Source organism: Crassostrea angulata, chromosome 5 (assembly GCF_025612915.1).
Source record: "Crassostrea angulata isolate pt1a10 chromosome 5, ASM2561291v2, whole genome shotgun sequence".
Lineage (NCBI taxonomy): Eukaryota > Metazoa > Mollusca > Bivalvia > Ostreida > Ostreidae > Magallana > Magallana angulata.
In genome coordinates, this window is record NC_069115.1 from 34,672,284 (window position 1) to 34,692,903 (window position 20,620).

The window sequence follows — 20,620 nt, forward strand, 5'->3', positions numbered from 1 at the left end:
TTTTAAATTTAAATTTTATTTCTTTTCTATAATACATAAGCATGTTTGTGATATACATGCACATGTCACAGTGTAGGAACGTAAGTGTACAGCTTTGGGTAGTGATATTTGTCGAAGCGAGAGAACAAGTAGCGCTGCGTACATTATTTTGATCGTACAATGTACATTGTAGATGGAAAATACATTAATAACTATTATCTGGAGGGACAGTATCGCGATTTTTATACGGTAGTTAACTAGAATAAGTTAAACTTTATGCTCGTCATTTCAATCTTAAAATCTTAAAATTTCTCTTCGGAAAATATTTTTATATTTTATTGGATCAAAACAGTGCAAACATTTAATAAGTTTGAATCAAAATTTCTAGAGAAGTGTTTCTCATTTCTTTCTCAAAACATGTTGTTTCTTGTTTTGAAAATATTTCCCAAATACGATATCTTTCAGACAAAAAACCTACATATATATAAAGGACGCAATGCATTCTTTGAATTTGAAGGTTTTTTTTTTTTTATCATGCCTCGATATTGCTCGATAAGTATGTAGGGGTAGGTCTGTAGCCCTTTTCACAAAAAAACGTAAGTTTAATCTTAATTATTTGACTTACGAATACCATAAGTCATTTCTTAAGTCGTTTTCACGAAACCACTCGTAAGTGAAAAAAACACACTTAAGAGATTTCCCAAGTGCTCTTCTAAAAACGCACTTAAGATTACACTTACGACAAAAAGCTTTCTTAGCAACACACTTTCGTTTTCAATGCGGCTGCGCATTCACATCTTCCGGTTACGTAATCCTCTGCAAATTCGACATAACAGCGGGAAATTTAACATAAACACAACATGGACAAACAAAAGCGCAAACCAAACTGGAGTACCGATGAGTTGGAGGCTTTGGCTCAGGGTGTTTCGGCCAACATCAAGACTATAAGAGGAAAATTCTCCCCTGGCCTTACCAATAGCCAAAAGACGCAATGTTGGCAACAAATAGCCGAACGGTGAGTTGACAGCGCACTGTTCTTTCACTGACCTACTTGTTTACTTTTAGTTTTTTTTTTTTATCTTCGTTTCATATGAAAACAATTTAAGCAAATCCTATATTAAATTTACTTTAAAATTAATTAATGTTGATTATATAATAGGTTTTTATCTAATTGAATGATATCAGGGATGTATATACGTTCCCTCATGATATGAAACAGCTAAAACCTCTATAAATATGTGTTTTGAAAAACTGCATATCTTTGAACGAATGAGTTAGACCTACATTCAGCAGTTACATGATTATAAAATAAGGACCAAATTGATAGATAAAATTCAATGAACAAATGATGCAATAAAATGAACATGTGAATAAAAATGCACATGTATGTAAAAAAACAATTATATAAAATGATTTGGATGGATGGATGGATAGATAGATAGATAGATAGATGGATGGATGGATGGATGGATAGATAGATAGATAGATAGATAGATAGATAGATAGATAGATAGATAGATAACATTTTAAAGCATCAACATTTCTTTTAGAGTAAACTCTGTCAACATCTCAGAAATCACACGGGATGTTGTTGATTGTAAGAAAAAGTGGCAGGATATTTCAAGTGCCACAAAGAAAAAAGAAGCTGCACGTTTGAAAGAGATGAGAGGTACAGGAGGTAGTCCTGCACCTGTGGAGGACATAAAAACCTGGGAAAGACTTGTAAGTTCCTGGCTACGATTATTGTACATGTAGTTGTCTTTGTCTGTATTTCTTATCTGAAACAATTTGACACTAAGAGTTTAAAATGTTGATCAAGAAACATGTTTGCCACACTTGTGAAATATATATTTTTTTAAAATTTTGAATTAGATTCTTGGCACATTATCTAAATGCTCTGTGGAAGGTGTGGAAGGCGGAGTTGACACTTTAGAGTGTAATAAAGCAACAACATCTTCTTTCATTACAATTGAGAAAGGTAAATATTATTCCTCTTATTGATAATTAATTTAAGATTGCATGACTCTCATAGAGTAATACATGTATATGATTTACATTTAACTCAATGCAAGTATGATAAAAGTTCATTTTGAAAACAATTTTCTGCTAGTCAATTACAAGTATTGCTTTATAGAATTGTATGTACATGTATTACCAGTAAGTAACAGTACCTCATACCTTATACATGCACAGGTGTCAATAGAGAGACTCCTCTCACAGTTAGACTTTCCTGTGGGAAGACTCACTCTGAGGAAAGTCAGTATATGTACCGATACTATATATACAATATAGCTATGAATATGAGTATTGTGTTTGATTTTATATCTATTTTATAATATTTCTTCAGATTTTGATTCTGTATCAGGAATATGTGATGATGCTGTTGCAGACTTGCCGGATAATTTGCCAGGTATGTTTATGGTTATAATGATTATAAATGTTTTTAATATGATTTTTTTTATATGGATGAACTTGTTTTATATGGATGAACTTGTTTTAAACATGTTCCTTAACCTGAAATGAAAGATCATATTTCTTGGCTCATCATAGTTACATTGTTATTGTGAGAGATGAATACATGTATTACTAAAGGAAAATTACTGATTAAGTAAGTGCTTTGTATATTTATAAAACATCATGCACAGACATGTAATTTCCATCTCTCCCTATAATTTCATAAGTTATTTTTGATACTAGCTGTTTTGTTTAGAAACTCCTTGCAAATTATCTTAGGTTATTCATTTATTGAACTTGCAGTAATTACTATCAAATGTTCTGTATACAACTCTATTCTTATAATTTTTTTTAGATAGCATCTCAGAAATGAAAGAAGCATCTGTCCCAACTCTGCCACCCACTTTGCCAGGTACATGTCATATGCATTATTTTCTTTTCACTCATTTAGCACATTTTTCTGAATTTGTGCAGCACTGTTAGTGTGTAACTTTTACTATGCTTAATATAAAAATACACCAGTACAAATTATTCCTAGTGTAATGTTTACATATGATTTTTAATAATGTAGCTTTTATCATTTAAAGAATACTAATTGATAACTTTTATCATTTAAAGAATACTAATTGATAACCTTCTCTAATGACTATTTAGAAGCATGCACTTCAAATCTCATGAATGCATCATTGACAAGGCCTGTGAAAAAGAAGAAATTACATGATAGTTGCTGTAAGTATAACAGTATATAAAAGCTTTTCTAGTGTAGATGCAACTATGGCTTTAAGATTTAAATGCACTTGTTCAAAGCTAGTTTTTATTATACTATCATACATGTGAACACAAATTTCAGATTATCTCATTAAGTTGGAGAAATGCCTTTTACAGTTAAGCCTTTATCTGTACAGCATTATGTATTTTCCTCATAAAGTATGTTGAAATCTATGGCATTATAAATTAAGCTGCATGTACCGTACATCGGTCACCTATATTATGACACAATGAGCATGAAAATCAGTTTTTAATTAGTCAGCAATTTAGTATCCGATGTAATATGCATACCAACATTTTTAGCCAAGTCTGCAGAAGCACCAAAAGATGTTAGGGAGGAGTTTCTTGAAATGGAGAGAGAGAGATAAGCACGTACATGAGTACAAGGCCAAGAAGATTAAACTCTATGAAAAGATGGTGGCACAGCAGGATGAAATGCTTCAGTTGCAGAGGAGATCAACAGAGGCAGTCGAATTAATTGTTGCTAAGTTTCCAGGACACTCTTTGAATTCTCCTTTGTCACCATTTTCAGTCTCACCAATCATTAAGTTCCCAAATCTATCATAAATTGACAATTTATGATAGATGTGGGAAAATCCTCCTCAAAGATGAAATTTAATTCATCACAATTACTGTGAGGAATTAAATTTAATCTTTGAAGATGGTTGTTAACTATTCCGCAGAAAATTTGTGTTCACTACCCAAGATATATATTTACAATTTTTACAGTTCAATGTTTTTTACCCTTCTAGCAGTCAGACCATCAGTCCTGTTTCCTTTTTGCTCACCTGAACCGATGGTTCATGTGAGCTTTTCTGATCACCTGTTGTCCATCATCCGTCTGTCCGTCTTCACTAGAACCATTGGGCCAAATTTAACTAAACTTGGTACAAAGCATCCTTATGGTAAGAGGATTCAAAATTTTTAAAATAAAGGGTGTAACCTTTTTTGAAATAAAAGATAATTGCGAAACAGTGAGTAAAGGGTGTTTGTCTTTAAAAATCTTCTTCTCAAGAACCAGTGCACCAGAAATGCCAATATTTACACAAAAACTTGTATATATAGTGAAGATTCTTAATTGTAAAAATTGTGATCCTTAGACTGGCCAACACTGGGGCCCCAAGAAAGGTTCACAGTTTAACATAAAAATATATATTATGGAAAATGTTTTTAAAAATTTTAAAAAAGAAATAGCATATGCTACGAAATAGAATGTTACAAGGAACTAAGTTCAGGTGAGCGAAGTGGCACATGGGCCTCTTGTTTGTTATTTGTTTTGTTAATTCCCCAACATGACTTCTCTTAAACCACTACATGTCACAGAATTTATTGAAACATGTAGGGATTTAGGACATAATGTGTAGATGGGCATATATCAAGGAAGTTTTTAATTTTTTTACACTTTTGAATTTAGAATTATTTGTTGTTAAAGACAAATTGTACATTTTTTGTGTATGTTATGTGTAGGTAAGGTATTCAATTTGTAGCATTCTCAAGTAATAGCCAGGGAGCAAATGGTTTTTAAGCTTGTTTGTAAACCAATTGTATAGTATATGTTTATTTGAACAACTCTCCATATTAATGAACAGATAATGGATTTTAAAAAAAGTAAATCTAATTGAATGCTGCTAAATATCATCATGCACACTCTGTTGCTGTACACATACAAATTCGCAAGATTGTTGAAAGTTTTAATTATTTAATTCCAACCTAATTCATATTTCATAGCTTTGAATGAGAAAGAGAGAGAGAGAGAGAGAGAGAGAGAGAGAGAGAGAGAGAGAGAGAGAGAGAGAGAGAAAATGTTTTTTTCTCTCCATATGATTGCCAGTATGAAACATGTCTGTATTACATGTACTTATTATTAAACATTTTTTAAATTGCATTGATATGATTGTCAAACAGCAGATATATTTTTTTCTGCAATAATCAATTATGTGTTTATGTAAGATCTAATTATTTTATGATTAATGACTAAATCAGTATTATCATACCATTATTAAGTAAGCAATTTTTACTTTGTCACTTAATGATCTCTGATCCTCAGCAATGTTGGACAACTCTAAATTATCCGGAATTTGTTTATTCACACCATAAATTTGCCTTTCATATACCGGTAAACAAAATTTAATTAGTTGTTTCCATGGTCAGTTAATTTCAGTTCAATTCTTTAATATTCACTGATGAGACCAACAATTATTCAAGCTATCAATGATCGAGATATAGAATTGAGAAAAAAAACTTTCTAAAAATTACAATCATTTTTAATTTTTGATAATAATGCATTAAATACAAAACAGTTTATAATCAGGAAAATAATAAAATTTATGAAAAAATTCATTCACTTCATATACATTGAAAAAAAATCATTTTAAGGCAACAAACACTTTGAATTTTACTTATAATACTATATAATGTTATTGTTATAAACTTCTATCAATATTTACAGTTGTACATATTATTAAAGCTGTTGAAGATTTAATGAATTTGTCATGGTTTTCCTTAATAATTCAACAATATGATGACACAGCCCAACTATACAATTTTCATTTACAGATATTTCTACGAGAGAGAAAGAGAGAGAGAGAGAGAGAGAGAGAGAGAGAGAGAGAGAGAGAGAGAGAGAGAGAGTGGAGAGAGAAAAAGAAAAAGTGAGAGAGAAAGACATAATTTAAGAAACATACACACTGACAGTAGTAAAAATATGGTTTTACATGTAGAAAAAAAAATAGAACGATGAATTATATTACACAATACTTTGAGAATATTTACATTGCGTGCATTAGTATGAGCTTAATTATCCTTTCATTAAGCCATTTGCTAGTTTTAAAGGTATACATCAACTATATATATCATATTTACATTTCATTTGATATGATAAGACAAATTACATGATAAAATTTTATGTGATGATACTCACATATGTACTATTTTTAACACAATGTCATAAGAAATTTAAGGAATAATGCATTATATTACGGATAATGTTTTCAAAACCTCTGAGCAATGGTCTGTCTCACCCTGAAATTATCATTTCCATTTCTCCGTACACGGCATTGTTGTGCAGAACCTGGATGGGATCTTCTGCAGCTTCAAGCGGGAGTCTTCGATTGATGGCCATATTGTGCAGTCTTAGGCAGCATTCGATCATTTTGATGCATTTTGGGGCAGTTAACTGCAGACTTCCTCCAGTTTTATGCAAGCATCTATTCAAAATAAAAAGGAAAATAAGTTATGTTCACATGGATTAGTTATAATTAACATGTCAAGGATGAATCCCGGAGTGGATTTTATTCTTAATTAATTCAACCTAATATACAAAAAATAATGAACAAACCTGAACCTGCACTTAAGAACCCCAAATGCCCTTTCCACTGTGTTTCTGGTTGAGCAGTGGGCTTGATTGTAATTTTCTTCTTTGGTGCCTCTTGGTTCATTGAATGGGGTCAACAACCATTTCTTCAGGGGATATCATGAATCTCCCAAAATCCAGGGTCCACTCAAAGTTTCCATCAGTTGAGGTACAGAGGAATTGGCCAATGTAAAGGAATCAAGAGTTGATCCGGGCCACTTCACAACAGCATTTGTAAAACTGAAAGGAATATAAGCTTGATTAGTTGAACCTTATTATTTCTGCTATTATTATAATTTTTTTGATAGTGGGGTGGTGGGGGGGGGGGGGTAATATGACTTTAGAGCGGACTAATGTAATTAAAATTAGATTTTTGTTCCGCTCCAAATACATCGCTACAGGTGCACAAAGATCTACGGTTATCTATGTTAGATTAGGGGTGGACAAGTGAATTAATTGCTTTAATATATTTTTAGTCAATAAGTACTTACCGAAGGTCGGCATCCACAACTCCTTGAACGTTGATGGAGGGAAAACCCTTGTGGCAGATAAAATTCGGTTCGTCATCTCCCGACATTCCCTGTATGGGTATCAAAGTACCATCTATAGTGCCAACAACGTTTGGGAAATGTGCAATTTTATAAAACCCATCCTTTACTCTCTTCAGCTTATCCACTGTAGTCGGGAAAGTAATGTTATCAAACTGTCTACATAAAGCTTGGCAGACAGAATGTAAAATCCTTGAAGCTGATGGAACAGAGACCCCATGCAGGTCCGCCACTTCTGACAAGTAGTCCCCCTTGGCCAAAAAGCGAAGAGTGGTCAACACCTGAGGAAAGAGAGAACACAATTGTTTAAGTGGGGTGTTACAGATGGGGAGGGGGAGAAATATGAAAGAATTCAGAGGCTCAGTTTTCTTTTATTAGGGGTTCTTCAAGACTTTTAAAAGTAAAATAGATTGAAGGGCTAAAAAAAACCTTAAACATTTTTACCAATTTAATAGTAATTATAACTACCACCCACACCTCTACTCCATTCCCCAATTATTCTAGTAAAACACCAGTACACATAATCTCGGACATCGGGTAGACCTGCACCTGGCTGAACCTGTCAATCAAACTCTGTGTATTCGTTTTCATTGGATGGTCACGCGTCTCTTTTTTTGTCAATAGCCAATAGAAATTTAATGACTTCAAGGTAGTCGGAATCAGTATTTGATGATGCACACAATTTCAATGATAGATTATTTAACATTAATTTGAACAAAATTAAATGTAAACATAGAAAGAAAATATACTGTTCATTTCTATGAAATACGGGAAGTAAATTCTTCTGAATCCCGATTAAAAATAGTTATTATTCTAATTATTTAAACACTGATAACGGAAAACAACAAGTAATTAACACACTGAAAGTTTCCTAAAATGTACACATGCAATTAATTATAATAAGAATCTATATGCATGGTACTTAATTCAAATAAGTTATGATAGATATATTGTACGCCGTTATGCGGGGCGCCGGTTATGTATACGAATATTGAGACAAAAATCTAAATCATTTTTTTTATTTTTTGTTCTTTCCGAAATGCGAAATAGTAATGACAACTTTCTTTATTGTTTAATCCATTGATTTTTTTTTGTGATATTATGTACGGAACATTTATTTACGCGAATGATTCGACATAAGAAAAAAATAATCGGTTGTTTTATAGCATTTTCTAACTTATGTGACTAATTTCATTTAACATAACTTTCAAAATTATCAATGTAAAAAATTACAGGTTTATTTACAGTTAGTATTTTTACATTGTATTCTCTGAAACCAATAAAAATATTAACGTGAGAAGAAAAAACAAATCCCGCCGAATACTGAAAAACCGATTTCAGTTTGTAATCATACGGATTTTATTGTTGATATTGAATATTGTGTTACGGTAACTTTTTTTCTCTGGAATTTTTATTATTTACGACACTTAAAGAATCAAGGATATTTCTTTTGAGCAATAAATATATTTATAGAAGTAATATTTTTGGCGAATTCTGTGAATAAAAATTGTTTTGCTTTAAATATAAGTACCAAATTAATTTAATTAATAAATTCAATACCTCTGTACATATACGTTTCTAATATCAGTATTTCTATTAGTTCGTGTTTTCTTAAAATCAATTCTTACTAACAGAGTCAGGGTAAAAATCCGAGAGGACCCGAATCGATCAGGATAAAAGCGTCTCCAAAGCGTGTGAAAAGCGAGCAAATCGTTTCGTGCGAGAATCGTTTCGTGTAAACCGTTCAGCGTTTCGTGTAAATCGTTTAGCGTTTCGGGCAAAGCGTGCAGCGTTTCGTGTAAACCGTTCAGCGTTTCGTGTGAACCGTTTAACGAGCGGTTAGCGAGCGTGCAGCGAGCGTGTGGTGTAGTAGTACGTTTCAGGGTCTGTAACTACAAAAATAGCAGCAAAAATATTTGTTTTTCATCATTTAAATTTTTGGAATAAATGAGTCCATTCATACAATGGTCATTCTATTGAGTTAACTTACCATTACAAACCAATGCATAATCATAAAACTACGCGTACAGAAAAAAATCTTAATATATGCTTAAATTTGTGTTACGCGTACAGTTTGAAATAACGACAACTCATGATATTCTTATGAATTGTTTTTTATTTTTATGATGATATCAATCTCTAGGTCAGATTATTTTCTTCAAATAGATATCTAACTCTACATGTCCACTATTAAGTCGTAATGATTGTATTTCGTATATAATAATCATTTCAATTTTGGAATAGACATAATGAGTCATTTTGTTTAAGATAGACAAATATTTAGTAACATCGAGCTTTAAATGGCGATTAAAAGTAAAAATAATGAAATTTATAAGGTGGCGGACATAATGTGACGATGTTAAAAAAAAGTGGCGGACATTTCGTGATGGCGGACATAACGTGACGATTTTTTCAAACGAGTGGCGGACATTTCGTGATGGCGGACATAACGTGACGATTAAAAAAAAAAAAAGTGGCGGACATATGTGACGGCGGACATAACGTGACGGCGGAAATAACGTGACTCAACACCTCCTGACATAAACTGTACAATCCTTAGCATCTTCAATCCCCTTGGTAGCAAACAAACAGAACTGTCAAATTACGGCGCTAATGCTTTACATTCACATATTCATCTCTTCTTTTGTGTAAGGAACCCATACTACCTCCGAAGGTGTGTATTTGTATCCTACCTTCAGAACTGATCCAGGATATTTCCATAATCTACATGCTAGCTGCAAAGTAGGCGATAGAGATCTACCGGATATATCCGAACCGCAAACAGTCAAATTAGGATTACTCTTGGAGCTCTCTATCCGACCAAACGAATACACCACCTTGTGTACGGATGGAGAGAATGCACAAGTAGAGTAAAGTAGCTTGTTTAAGGTTTCAATCATGTTACCGCGATATATATCGATATGGACACATCCGGGGTCACCGTATTTAAATCATTCAACGCTATCGAATGCGCCAACACCTCCACTATACATTTTGTCAATAGTGCGATTATTTCATGATTTAATTTATGCTTTTGAAAAGAATTAAATAATTAAATTCCATACTGCATAGGTTAGTATGTGTCACTTAAAAAAAATTGCAATGAATATAGTTGGGAAATGCAGTTATTCGTACAATCGCTGTTGTGAATTTTTAAAATATTTAATGTTTTTTATAGATTCAAATCCAATATACGATTTGTAAAATTGTAAAATTAAAGATTCAGAAACGGACAAAGTTTACTACTTGTTTTAGTTTTCTAAATAGTTTTTCAAACTATATTTTACAATGTAAGTATATCACTATATATTCTGGCTTTTATTTCTTACAATATGTCAACAATTGTTGTGTTCCCAAAAGGGAGCTGATGTACGAAAACTACATTTGAACTGTGAAATTGTGAAAGAAACATTCCTTTTTAATAATTCCAAATTGCAAAACATTACAAAACAATATGTCTACCACATTTTACAGTGTTATGAAATGCGGTGATAATACAATGCCTAATGAATACCCCAAAAATTGCAGGTTTTGTGAAATAGAGCGGAATTGGAATGTTTTTGTGATGAACTATAATGATCTTTCCTGGAAAAATTGACAACATAAAAAATTAATACAAATGTACAAGGTCAAGACAAAAGTTATGATGATAATAACAACAGACAGCATATAAAAACCACATTGGCTCAGGTAAGCTACAAATACCATTAACCTTAGAATTTTCATCAAGAATTCAATAACGGAAAAATACATTTTCCTCACTGCTTATCAATTAGAACTGAATATGATTTTTTGTGAAATAACTATGAAAATGATTTTTTGACAGTTTTACAACACAAAATATCATACTTAGTAAACAAATATGTTTGTGTTATGTTAGATTACCATTCATTTCCTATACAATGTATCTACATTAATATATCTTGTATCGTAAGTAATTTTAGTAAACGTTAAAATGAAATTACATCAGATTTCACATCACAGCCAAGCTGATAGTTTAATTACAGAAAGTGCACATTAAAAAAACAACTAAAAACGCAACTCTAATAAAACTACATTTTTTTTTCCAAAATGATTTTCTAAAGAACGTGTTTATAATAAGTCTTTCCGGGCAAAGTCTTTTGTCTGGCGGTAATGAATTTTGTATTTTATCATAGTCTAAAGGAAGGTTAAAGTATGAGACAGAATACATATAACAGATAGACAAAATACAATCTGCAACTATTTTCCAATACTAAAGGGACAAGTCGCCTTGGATACCGATAACTAAGTAACATAAATATTTCCCCAAAGAAACTTCAACTGTAACGAATATGGAATACCTTAATCTAGAGTTCTTTTGACTTAAGTAATCATTGCAAACTACCAATAGGAGTGTTTTAACTATGCCATGCAAAACTTGATATACACAAAATGAAATTACATAATTTGAAACAAGGGAACGTCATAGTTTTTTGTTACGAATAACTTATATTAAAATGAATTGCCGACGAGGAATGCAATACTAAATATAGATAGATGCTGATTTGAAGAATCGCCCAAACACTTTGCACCACAGTAATGTACATCAAAGCTGGTGATTTGTGTCCTTCCTCGGACTTACAGAGTGTAGACGTCTCTAAAATAAAATAATTTGACGATACCAAGGCATTAAAATAATAGCATTGACCTAATATATCACAATAAACAGTAAACTTAATAAAGAATCAAATGATGTTTAAAAAGGCACACAGCTTTCAAATTGTTCAAACGCAAAATATAATATCTGTATCAGATCGAGCGATAATAAATATGTTTAATTTTTTGTCTCTAAAAAAAGACTTGTGTTGTTAATAAATACTTAATAATAATAGAGCTGACAAAACTATCATATTGTGCAATTCATTTCCATGTCCGTGTTACGTTTTTGTAACATGTAACAATATGTGAGACTAGGACGAGCTGTTTAGAAATGTATAAAATTCATTAATAGACAAAATTGTATCACTCTTTCTGGAATAACTTAAAATCCCTGTAGATCAAATAATCATGATACGCTCCATATGTCGATGTTCTAACCGGGCTAACGACGGATTGTTTTTTATTTCCCATAAAAGGTCAACAAATTCTGTCTTTTTATACGTATAAGAATAAAATCAAACACAACACATTTAAAAATTTCACACAACTTAAGCAGACACTAACTTACCATTACAACCTACTACGTGGTTACAATATTCCTCACTGCAAATACACTCAGACTGGCAATGGAATCCAAATGATGGATATCGACACGGTGTATCGCAGCTATTTCCAAAGAAACCGACAGAGCAAGCTGCAGCTACATTAAAAACGTATTTAAATATCAAAATATAGCTATTTAAAGTTATTCCATAACCATTCAAAAATAGAATGTTTACTCGTTTTCAAAGTTATTATCGGAGTTACGGAAAACCATTAAAATTGTTTAAACACACCTTCACATCCTCTCGATGGATTGCAGAAAGTTTTATTACAGTTACACTTATCTTGACACGCGCTTCCGAAACTAGGGTAGCGACATTGGAGTGTGCAATTGAATCAAAAAAATCCATTATGACACTCTAAAAAGAGGTAAAAATAGGAAATACAATTTCAAAATTTAAAGTTAGGTTATGTAGGAAATAGAATGTAAACATTTACAAATTGAACTTAATTAAACAAAGCTGGAGATTTATTGAATGTTTAAAGAAAAAAACATATATGTACTTACATGTTCATGTGTCAGTGTTGACAAAACCCAAATAAAAAAAACTTTTAAAAGTATATTGCAAGTAAGATTTTCTCCCTGACCTTTACATTTACTGAAAGAAGCATCCCAAGTCTTACAATGTATTCCAGTGGTGTAATCTTGAACACTGTAAAATCAGAGGGTTCAAAACATTATGACATTCCGAAAAGACAAGAAAAAAAAGACATTAGAAAAAATAGTCTATTAATAACAAAAGAAATGATTGTAAGAAATAACATGAACTGAACGAGGTACCTTACTGGTGTTTGTCTTGATAGTCAAACAAACAACAAGACACGACCGGTACAAAGAAGAACATAAACATACACTCCCTTCTGTGCCGCCATCTTTAACATTTGTCCAAGAAATTTTCAAACTAAAAAGTACTTGATCGTTCGTTAAAACACGTATAAATTGAAAACGACACATCAGTGATTTTACCAAAATTGCTGTTTCCTTTTTAAAAGGAAATTAATAATGATGTCGTGTTTTTATCCAAACCACGGACCGTTTAAGTAACGTCACCGATTTGTAATTTTGCTTTTCAATAAAGTTTTATCAATATCTGTTTTAATCAACAATCTATAACATATTTTGTTTTATCTTTATTATAAATTATCTTTGGTAACTGAGAGGAGTGAAATAAATTGATCTTTTATTTAAAGCCAACCTTTAACTTATAGAAAAAAATGATAAACACAATACACAAGAATCACAAATTCATATTATTAATCACTAATACATGTCCACATATGTTAAAGTTTCTTCTTAATTCATTAGTAACACCAACTGGGAAAAAACACTAAAATCATATTACAATGCATCCGTTGATAAAACACTAGATAGCTTTAGATTCAACATTTTGGGTTTTTAATAATGTCTTGCGGTTGATAAAGAATCTTAATACCGTTCATACCGATGCCTCAAAAGAACTAGTTGTACATTGTTTTAGCCAGAAAAATCAAATTCAGGTAAACTTTAAATGAACCAGCTTGAACTAAGTTCACATAACTTCATCTGTTTCACTAACGTGCATTATAAAATATACCAGCTAAACACAAGCTGGCGATTTGGTCATGGCTTATTCATTAATTAGCAATAAGTTTAACAACTGACCTGTCACCCACTTGATGAACAGGTATATGGCTGCACAATAAATCAACGAATCAATCAAAAGCAATAGTTCAACAATCAAGTTATTCAATCAATCAATAATCAATAAATCAACCTGTGTCGCCGATTGATTTGTTAAAGCACAGTAACACAGTTATATAAACTCTTCGATTTCTTTACCACCATTCCTAGCTTTTTTCCCCCCATGTTTAGCGTTTATGGACGTTTTGTTTTTATAAGCATGAAAAATAAATGAAATCCACGCAAACATGTCCCACAAAATAATTTATATGTTTGAAAATACATACACCAAGATTTTAAATTTGCCCTGTTTTACCATTTCAGCAAAGGATTGGAAAATTTATTTAGCAATTTTGTTACAACTTACAGAAAATACTCAAACAGTATTTTTTTTATCTACTAAAATGTGTTTTCTGCTGATTTGTTTTTTTTTCCAAACCTCAAACGAACAAATTAAGATTACTCTTGCAGCTCTCCATCCGACCAACGAATAGACATTGGCATGGAGGGAGAGACTGTACAAGTAGCGTATACTAGTAATTTGTGACCTTCTTCGGAGTTACAAAATGTAGACGACTCTAAAATAAATGGTTTTGACGTTACTAAGACATTAACATAATAGCACTGACCTAATATATAATAATAGTAAATGCATGAATAATTAAGTGATGTGCACAAAGCTTTGATGTAATGCAAATATTGGTATCTGATCGAGCGATAATATGAATCATTTTTTTTTCATAAATAAGATTTGTTTAAAAAAAATTCCACTTAATGATGATAAATTAGCAGAAAAAATAACTATGATATGATGTAATGCTAATTTTTTCCCTGTCCTTGTGACATTCTCTTTTGTAACATGCAACAATATGTGGGACCAGGACGAGCTGTCTAGAAATGTACAAATATAAAGTCAAATTTATTAATATAACACAATTGTATAACTGTTTTGGAATAACTCAAATTCCTTGTGATCAAATAATCGTGATACATATGTCTATGTTTAACCGCGCCATAAACAGATTGTTTTTATTTTCCTTATAATGACAACGCCTATTTGATCCCAAACCTAAGTCGCAATATATACAGCTATGCGTCAGATGACGATTAAATGAAATATAATGTGATTCTATAAAAATGTTTTATTTTTTTATTTGTTGATAAAGATGCATGATGTTGATTATTATTTTTCTGTTTAAAATGCATTAATTTTATTTCGACAAAGAATGATTTTACATTGAATTGCATATCAATTGTTTTAGAACACATGCTGTCGTTTCAATACATATAAGAATGAAATCAAACACAACATATATTAAAAATTACACACAGCTAAAGAAAACACTAACTTACCGGTACAACCTACTACGTGGTTACAATTTTCCTCACTGCAAATACACCATGACTGGCAAAGGAATCCAAATGAAGGATATCGACAGGGTATATCGCAGCTTCTTCCAAAGAAACCGACAGGGCACTCTGCAGCTACATTTTCAGGTGTTAAAGTATTAAGAAATATATATATTAAGATATTCCATAACCAATCAAAAATATGATATTTACTTGTTTTCAAAGTCATTATCCGAGTGACATTCTCTTTTGTAACATGCAACAATATGTGAGACCAGGCCCCGGGGCCATAAAAGTTAGACTTAGATCAAAAGTAAGCTCTTCTAAGTTTTATGGCCCCAGGGCCTGGACGAGCTGTCTAGAAATGTACAAATATTAAGTCAAATTTATTAATATAACACAATTGTATAACTGTTTTGGAATAACTCAAATTCCTTGTGATCAAATAATCGTGATACATATGTCTATGTTTAACCGCGCCATAAACAGATTGTTTTTATTTTCCTTATAATGACAACGCCTATTTGATCCCAAAACTAAGTCGCAATATATACAGCTATGCGTCAGATGGCGATTAAATGAAATATAATGTGATTTTATAAAAATGTTATATTTTTGTATTTGTTGATAAAGATGTATGATGTAGATTTCGACAACGAATGATTTTACATTTAATTGCATAACAATTTTTTTTAGAACACATGCTGTCGTTTCAATACATATAAGAATAAAATCAAACACAACATATATTAAAAATTACACACAGCTAGAGAATACACTAACTTACCGGTACAACCTACTACGTGGTTACAATTTTCCTCACTGCAATAACACCATGACTGGCAAAGGAATCCAAATGAAGGATATCGACAGGGTATATCGCAACTACTTCCAAGGAAACCGACAGAGCACGCTGCAGCTACATTTTAAGGTGTTAAAGTATTAAGGTATATATCTTAAGATATTCCATAACCATTCAAAAATATGATATTTACTTGTTTTCAAAGTCATTATCCGAGTAACAGAGATCTTCTCAATGACAGCTGAGGTCGATTTTGGTGGAAATGTAGGTGATCCATCTGAAAAAAAAAATTAGTTTTCAGTTATGTAAGGTTTAAAGAATAACTTATTTTGTGAACCATTAAAATTGTTTAAACATACCTTCACATCCAGTCAGTGGGTTGCAAAAAGTTTCATTACAGTTACACTCTCTTTGACAGTCCCTTCCGTAGCCAGGGTAGCGACATGACATGCAATTTAATCCAACAAATCCACTATGACACTCTGAGAAAAGGAAATGAACAAATGTAAAAAATTCAAAATTCAAATTAATTAAACGAATCTGGAGATTTATTGTATGTTTGATGTAGTGAAAATCAAGGAACAATATTTTTATACATGTGTCAGAGCTGACAAAAACCAAAACAGAACAATTAACAAAGCAGCTTCAAATTGCAAGTAAGATTTTCCCCCTGACCTTTGCATTTACTGAAAGAAGCATCCCAAGTCTTGCATTGTATTCCAATGGTGAAATCTTCAATACTGTAAATTCAGAGTGTTGAAAACTAATTGACATTCAGAAAAAGACAAAAGAAATATGAGATTAAAAAATATAGTATGTAATATAACAGCAGAAATGATTGTCAGTAAAAGCCAATATAGATAAATGAACTGAATGAACTACCTTTCTGGTGTTTGTGATGATAGTCCAACTGACAAAAAGACTCGACCCGTAAAAATGAGAACACACACACACAAATTCTGTTTTGTGCCGTCATAACTAAAATTTGTCTTGGAATGTGTTGTCAAATTGATACGCTCTCTATCGTCCGTAAATAAAAAACGACGCATCAAAGAGTTTATCGCTATTAGTATTTCCTTTATAAAAGGAAATTCTTGTTTCCCTCGAGCTGAATCTAAATCACAGAATATTTAATTTTAGTGACGAAGTAGTGATTTTACTTTTCGACAAATTGTTGTGAATATTTGTTTTAATTACCAAATTATAATAAATTTGGTTCCTTTTTCTTGTTTACATTCAATCGTTTTTGAGAGCAGAGAATTAAAGATGTGTTTTCAAAGGCACAGTGAATGGGGATGTTGGCAATTGAATCCCCCTTCATATTTGTTCGGATTTTTAAAATCTTCAAAATAAGCCTGTATCAGCGCCGTTCTACAGATGTTCTAAGCGATTAAAAAGCCATTGTTATTTTCTTGTATGCGTATTTTGTATAAATTATAACATGTACACTGAGTGGCCAAAAGTATTGCAACAAATATGGCTGACGACATCACAACTCTGCTCGCTTCAAATTTTATTTTTATTGCTGACGCGTAACGAGGCATATGCGGGGCATGGTATCCGGGGTGTAAATTTTTATGGGGTATTATTTATTTAAGGAACCGTTTCTGGTTCCCATACGCAGACGATATCCGGTGCAGAAACTAATGTAAACAATGTCGAAGAAAAAGCGAGAACTGTCAACAGATTTAAAGGAACGGATCTTAATAATAAATGCAAAGGGATTTAACAACAACAAAGTAAGTGAATTATTGGGGATACACCACAGTACAGTCGGACGTATTTTGAAACAAATTCTTTCAAAAGGGAAGTGTTGAAAACGACCCTGAAGTAGAAGGCCGCGAGTGACAGATATGAGGGGGGATCGGAAACAGTATCGCATTGTTAAAACAAATCGTTGGCAATCTTTACAAGATATAACATCACCATTCAATAGAAATGAAGGAACGCGATTGTCCAAGAGAACTGTGGGGCGAAGGTTACATCAGAAAGGATACAGGCGGGGGAAAATTCAGAAAACTCTGACAAAAAGCAAAGTCAGCCGACAACGACGAATTCTATGGTGCCATGGGAAAAGACATTGGCATTTTGAACAGTGGCAGAAAGTGACATTTTCAGACAAACCACAGGTGGTTATTGGGCATAAAAACTCCGTTAGTTTGTGGAGAAAAAAGTCCGAGAAGTGGAAGCCCTACTGTCTAACCAACGCAAAACGCCAGTCAAAGTGAGTTGTATGTTTTGGGGGTGTATTACCTACGATGGAATTGGTGTTATTGTACCAGTTGATGGAAATTCAAACTCCACGAATGATATTAAACTACTAGATTTTCATTTATGGCCTGTTATTGCAAACGTTTTCGGAAATCGTCCATTTATTTTTCAAGATGACAATGCTACCCCTCACTGTTCTAGACAAACAAATACATGGAAACAGGAAAATGGAATTTACTAGTATCACATTGAAAGTTCGTTTTTCTGTGTGCTGTTGATGTTATTTTGTGATGACGTCAGCCATGTTTGTTGCAATACTTTTGGCCACTCAGTGTAGAACCTCATATATATTGCTTTTTTATCTTTTGGCAACAGTTTTGGCCAGTGTTGGGCAGAAACAATCCAGTTCAAGAAATCTTTTCAATTTTTTCTCAAATGTACAAGATGGCCGCACATTCCCCATTAAACAAATTAACAGAAACACAGTGCACAAGGCTAACATATCTATACTACTGTATACAAAATAATAGACTCGATTATTTGGGCTTTAATACCGAGAAATCGGAAGAGTACTGCATGTCTTTTGTTTTATTTTAAACATTAAATCATTATCAGTGAGGTTACTAATTTGTTGTTTTTTTTTCTCAATCAAGCTTCGCTAATTAATAATCAACGAAAATACCAATTTAAAAATATGGAAATCATCTGGATTACCTGAATTTTACAATCTTGCGTATGCGCATTACATTCACGCTAAATCACGGGAGGATTTCCACAATATTACATTTGCATGGATAAACTCAGAAACGATATTACAAATACATGAACGTGTAAAGTTTTATTACAAATTTGTCATTTACTCTGTTTATCAAAGGAAATACGGGAGATAACTATTTCTCGCATTATCACCGGTGTGAGATCGGTTTGTCCGGTGTGAAACAGCAATGTGAGATTTTTCTGTCTTACAATGTGTATTACTACGCCGTTTTAAAACGTAAACAAACGTTGTCTGCGGTAGAGAAATGCAAAATAGTGCATTGAGATTATCCATTAAGTAATTGTGTTGCTTAATTAATTACAATTTTTCATATTTTAATTGAAAAAAACTGCCGTATTCTTTCATTTAACTTGCACTATTTGAAGCACGCGGAGGGATAAACCGAAAGTAATCTTTTGAACGTCATAACAGAAAGTTGTCAAACATCATTTTTTAAACTAATATAATGCGAGAAAAATAATCATTCATTATATACTCGTGTGGGATAGTTAGTCGTGTGGGATAGTGAAATTCCACCTCGGGGCCAAGATTCACGGTCTAGGACTCGGCGAAGCCTCGTGAAGCCTCGTCCTAGACCGTGAATCTTGGCCCCGAGGTGGAATTTCACTATCCCACACGAGTATATAATGAATGATTCTATTAATCTCAGTGCATTTAATCAGTGACGTATATACTTACGTTAGTATATTCCCGGATTTAATATGAATACTCCCGAGAGTTCCGAATGTCAACATGATGTGTTAATACGAAACGAGTAAAAAATATGTTGATAAAGTGTTGAATTCTTTATTAATATGAATTAAATTTTTAGATGAAATGTTTTACCAGCCCTAAGTTGGTTTGTTATGAATAATTTGAGTGTTATTTTCAATGCAGCTTCATTAAATTTCTAAAAAATCGTTTCGATGTTGTAATATTTGAAATTCAAATATTCATAAATGAATATATGAAACAATAAATCTTATTAAATAGATGTATTACGAAACAGACAAATATCGACAATTCCTTACTTAATTAACATCGTTAATTGTGGTTTGAAAACTCACAGATACAGTGTATATATAGAATTAGAAATAAGACATTTTTGATGATCGGACATATTATCATTGTTTTAAAATCTAAAAGCGCCCTATCACTTCAACGATTTTGATTTTGAAAAAAATATGATTAAGATGATAGCAAACTTTAGGAACATTCTACCAAAATTTAGACAATTTTCTCACATAAATCTCAGTCCATAGCTAGTTATGTGTGTACTTCTCCTTTCGTCTCCTCGTTTATTTACCATTTAAAAAGTTTACATAAAATATATGTAAAAAATAATATATAAGAGAGAGAGAGAGAGAGAAAGAGAGAGAGAGAGAGAGAGAGAGAGAGAGAGAAATTAGTCATAACACGTGTTTACTGCTCACGCTATAAGTACTTCCAAGAAAACACTCATTTAGGATACATTACTTCATTGGGTCATCTTTCTGCAAATGAATGTTTATGGCGA

At 32.2% G+C, this 20,620-nt stretch overlaps 4 pseudogenes; 1 reads left to right on the forward strand and 3 right to left on the reverse strand.

Moving 5' to 3' along the window:
* The first annotated feature begins 557 nt into the window (after nucleotides 1-557).
* On the forward strand, nucleotides 558-3,769 carry LOC128186097 (uncharacterized; annotated as a pseudogene).
* Nucleotides 3,770-5,890: 2,121 nt separating this feature from the next.
* LOC128186371 (putative nuclease HARBI1) lies at nucleotides 5,891-7,587 on the reverse strand (annotated as a pseudogene).
* Nucleotides 7,588-11,183: 3,596 nt separating this feature from the next.
* LOC128186310 (cell death abnormality protein 1-like) lies at nucleotides 11,184-13,197 on the reverse strand (annotated as a pseudogene).
* Nucleotides 13,198-14,443: 1,246 nt separating this feature from the next.
* Nucleotides 14,444-17,112, reverse strand: LOC128185362 (multiple epidermal growth factor-like domains protein 10; annotated as a pseudogene).
* Nucleotides 17,113-20,620: the final 3,508 nt, after the last annotated feature.